Below are 5461 nucleotides of genomic sequence, written 5' to 3' on the forward strand. Positions count from 1 at the left end.
GGGCCTTCCATTGGATTCTTCAGATAATGTGAGGTGTAGACTTCAGGCTAAGAACTTACTTAGAACTTCCCGTAGTTAACTATGGTTAAATAGTGTAGCTAGATGCTTTCGGCACACAATGAGTGTTAGCATCACTCTTCAGATGGGTGCTAATAGGCGGTTATTGGGATAGTTAAGGCGACCAATAAATGCCTACATATCTTTATCTTTTGTTTCACATAGAAAGACAATTGAAATAAATTGAGATTAACCAAACAAAGCCATATATTAGACTAATTAACATGCGTTTTCAAAGAATGAGCTTACAAAATGCTAGTACTCTGATCCCAATTTAAAATAATTTCTAAGTGATCCAAAAAAGTTTATTATTAGACAAATCTTTAAAAGCAAGTTATTAGCTCTGTAAAGCCCTCCACCCTCCCCAGATTAGTGACAAGTTCGAAGGCACTAAAAATTGCGTTTTCGATAGCCGTGGTGGTTAAGTGCGCAGATAGCCCATTGTGTAGTTTTTTGCCTGATAACAAACAAAAAAACCTTATAAAGTAGAGGCTTTAACAGAAACGCGCTCACACATTAATAGCAAAAACTAAAAACTATGATAATGAAAGGTAATTACATTGATTTTAACAAATTACTTAAATAAGCTACATTCAATTTCAATTTAACTTTCTACAAGGTTAAAAAGGCAATAAATAGATTTTAATTACTGGGAGTCAAATACAGTGCAAATATATATATAAAGACTAGCACACCAAATGTTATTACAAAACTTTAAATTCTGTATTTTACTTGAAATTTTAAAACTTTGTCAAAATAAATTCATTGTCAGAGAATTTTCCTAAAAAGCGAACTAAAATCCTGCTGACTCGTGGTTATAAATAGAAATATATGAAATGTATAAAGTTTATTAAAATTCCTAGATGACCCTCTGATAATCCAATACCTAAATTTTCTGTTTGGTTAATGATTTATCCTTATTATTCTTTTTTTTTTCAATAGATATATTTATAATTTAGTTTTTAAAGTTGTGGTGAAATCCTCATTTAATTTAACAAATTTAGTTGTATCTCCTCAAGATACTATCAGTTTTTGTTCAAATTTATTTCATTTGTCCAATACGACTACTTTCATATATTGGAATTAATCATGACATAATGCTCATTTTTAATAGTATTCAATACCTGTGCTTTTTTCTTTACTGCCATCTTCTCCAATAACCCTTAACAACCACAAAGATTAGCAAAAAGGCACAATGAGTTATCTTACCGACTGGCCCCCTAGTGGCACAGCGGTATGTCTGCGGGCTTACAACACTAGAAACCGCGTTTCGATACCCGTGGTGGACAGAGCACAGATAGCCCATAGTGCAGCTTTGTGTTTAATTCCAAACAAACAAACTTACCAACTGTGCATTTCTCTCTTTGTGTAATCTCAAAAGAAGAGCCATCCTTGTTTAAAGTGATAGGGGTGCAAATTGAACTTAGCATGTTGTGACAATTTTGTTTACACCTATCACATACAATGGGTACACAACTTTCTCTTTTATATCAAACATTTACAACCAGACATGGCTTGACTACCTTGATCCTCTGGGATGGCGTTAATATAAACAACACTCTATTTAGAACCACATGTATCTGCACTAAAGTACAATACGTTGTAGATAACATCAATCTCTCGTCCTCAATCGAAGATATTGCAAAGAATGGAGTGTTGTTATTTTACCACTTAAATCCCATTGTCAACACACCAAACACAACCTCAGAGATGAACGATGACGCTGGCGCTGTCTCCATCAGAAAAAAAAAACTGGCATGAATGATTTCAGTTCGAGGGAAGGGGGAAGTCCCAAAGAATATTACAAGAACATGGGGAACAGCTCCAAGCAGAAACACTGACAAGTTCGCTTCATTGCCACCATATACAAAGTACTTCAAATCACCCATTAGCAACTCAGTGACGTTTCAAATAGACTAAACATACTGGATCCACCTTAGAGAGCACCAGGAGGGTACATGATTTCCACTACAGTGGGTTAATGTATTTTACCAAGGTCTCCACCAGTCCAACCCATATTGCATATTGATGTTAAGGAGACACAGAATATCAAAGAGGCAGAGTTGAAAGAAAACAGGCAAGCTTTTCACGGCAGAAGCCTATAGCTCTAGACAACAGTGCAAAGTAATGGCGACACTGTCCGTCGACTCCAATCTGTCGTGCCATGTGCAATATATGGGAAGAATAAAACATAAAGGAAATGAAATGTCACAATGACCTATTCGTACAGACGATAAGAATAATTTACAAGAAGAACTATGGAAATAATACTTTCCAACAAGACAATACACAGAGAAAATATGGCAGGCGGATACTGAGGTGTTTACAAGTGGAAATTTCACTGATGTGGATGGGATAGTTTTTAAGCATATAAGCTATGAAGGCAGGAGACGTTTGCAGAGCGATAAAGCAATATCTGCAAGTCTACAGTTAAAGCAACAAACAACTTTAGTAGTCTACACCGAGGATAGAAAGTTATCAGAAAGATTACATTCCCTCATGTAAAGTTGCATTTCCTCATGATTTTTTTTATTTAATTTATGCAATATGTTCTTTTCATTGGTCATAACTAAAAGAATACAGATGCACGATGTGTTCCTGATAAACTCCTCAAGCAAAGTTAAATTCCTCGGAGAATACTGGAAGGTAATATTTCTATTCCTGTACATTAGACAAATATATGTTTTACTGAGCTACTCTTCCACGACCTGGCAAAGATTGTTCCGATTCATCAGGATGCAACAGGATTGGTATAGTGGAAAGAAGGGAAAATGGAATACTATTACTGTGCCTAATCCATCATGACAGATACACAAGCAGAAAACTTATCCATGCCTAATCGCTAAACTCGTGATGACAAGCTGGACGGGAACGACAATTACTAATTGGCTGGATATTTTTTAAATATCGAGAGAAGAGATTGTATGGGTACAACAGAACAACCACTTCATGCATGATCTAGAGTCATCGAAGTCTTGCATCACTTAAAGTCTTCATCTCTGAAACTCTCTAGTAGTTTCTTCATAGAAGTTGGCGAGTTTCAAATGGGGAGGCTACAGATTGAGATTTGAATAGCGTGATAATACTCAGTGGATTGAGTCACTTCATGAAAGATGCCAAAAAAGTTGGCAGAAAAACATTACAGAAAAGAAAATTGTTGTTTTTGCATGCGCCTGTTCAGACTTGTGGCTGTAGTTATTCGAATGGATTAACTTAGAGAAATTTTATTTACCTTTTATATTGTTCTTCGTGTCGAATATTTCATGCGTTTTTATTGCAGTCAAAAGATAGTGGACCAACTCCCCCAAATGGTGCCTCCAGATGAGTTCAGGGAAGACAAGCAATGGCAACCCAATTCAGGGAAACGTGTGCCTTACTACAGCAAGAGTCAAATTCCAAGACTGTTAGCTATTCAATCGATGAGGATACTTAATCAGAATTATAAAAAGAAACCCAGCAAGAACAGGGCCACACCGAACATATTATACAACCAAATCGCTTCAGGGGTGCACAATTAATTTAAAATATTTTATGATACATCCTGTCAACATTACCAATATGGTCAAACCTATTGATGGGAGATCTCACTTGTCATAGCCCAAATTACATGTAAGCATTCTATGATGTCACCAGATACTTCATTCAAAACACACATAAGACACAAGGCTACATAAAAGCTTACAATAAAATGTTTAAGTCATCCATCTTGGCAAATAATCCTGACAAAGATGATGCTGGAGGAAACTACTTCATTAAACAAAAACCATGTTTCCTAGAAGACTGCTCGAACTTGACCCAGAGAGAGAGAGGCACCATACACCATCAACGAAACAAAGGAGCTGACACAGCAGATTGGCATGCCTTTGGTAAGGAATTCACAATACCTTTGCAATTTGATAAAGTAAAATAGTGGCATTCAGATGAAATGGGGAACTTGCAATTTTCGTTTTTTCATTGGGTGGGGGGGGGGGAGAGAAAGTACAATTTCAATTAGAATAGAGGGTTTTTCTAAGCATTGTATCAATTAATAAATGCTTCGTAATGCGAAATAGCTTCATGTAAAAGGCAAGGTTGTTTGCTCATTCAACTTGAAGATATTATTTGGAATAATCAAATGTTAGTATAGACAGCTTTATATTTCTAAACAACATTAAAAGACACGTGGTTTGCGCACACTTTGCTTGAATGTGATTGAAATTTATAACCATTGCTAAAACAGAAGAAATGTTTATAAGCGAGATTTAACTCTATCGTTTCTTCTGACTTTCTAGATTTCAACAGAATTTGATTTTCCATGCTGACTGATTTCATTCACTAAATCAATGTCGAAATATTCTCAAGTTTAACAACGAAATCAGCGGTATTGTTTTGTCAAGAGTAATACAACACAATATGGATATTCGGTCTGCCTCTATATAGCAATTCAGCAGCTGATGTTTCAATACTACTCGATCTGATTATTCCATAACTTCTAGGTGGTATCTTTAGTTGTTTATCTGTGACTTCAATGGACTCTAGTTCCATCATCAACTGTAGAGCTTTCTTTAGCGATGTACACCAACTTCGATCATTTTCTCGTCTATTATGACATCATAAATTTGTGCCAACAAATCCATCACTTCACATAGATAAACTGGGGAAGATAATTGGGGAAGCCTTTCCAAATTTTCTGTGAGTTCAGATAAGGTTTCGATCCTCTTTCCTCTACACCTTGTTTCAGAAGTTTGCTCTGGATACTTCTTTCTGGCATGTCATGCCAAACCTGTCAGATAAGGCAGTTACCAATGCTTGTTAGTTGTTATAGCTTTCAACTGGAAGGTTACTTAAAGTTGTTAAAGCTGGTCTTTTTAGATGGGCAACAAGATAAATTGCTCGTTGTTCTCTATTCCATCTTTTCATTTTGGAAATTATTTCCAACTGAGCCTGATATTCCTTCTATAATACCTTTCAATCATAGTTCATTGGTTTCTTGATCAGCGATGTTGTTGAATTAGCCAGCTAAATTTTGGAACTGAATTTGGTAGCGATATGACGGGAGTAATCCAGGAAGTACCTACATTAACAGAAGGCACAGCAGTAGTTGTAGTAGGTATAGACCAAATAAGTTGTCCTATTACATATTTTGTAGCAAATGGTGTTTTAGGTTAGAATTCATGAGTTGATGCAGAAAGAAGTGTAACTGGTTTAATCTTCGTATCTACAACTCCGACTTCCAGAAGTTTTATTCTGATACTGATGTTCCTTTCTATATCATTGATCTTGCTGTTATAACCTCTCCGTGCTTCAGATTTATATATTAGGTCGTCAAGAAAATAATGTTGCTTTTTTTAGATGAAAAATCCCGAACAACTTATATATCCAAACCAAACATTCATTAAATGAAATAGTCTCCATTCTTATCGAT

The sequence above is a fragment of the Limulus polyphemus genome, unplaced genomic scaffold (genome assembly GCF_000517525.1).
Source record: "Limulus polyphemus unplaced genomic scaffold, Limulus_polyphemus-2.1.2 Scaffold31, whole genome shotgun sequence".
Taxonomy (NCBI): Eukaryota; Metazoa; Arthropoda; class Merostomata; order Xiphosura; family Limulidae; genus Limulus; species Limulus polyphemus.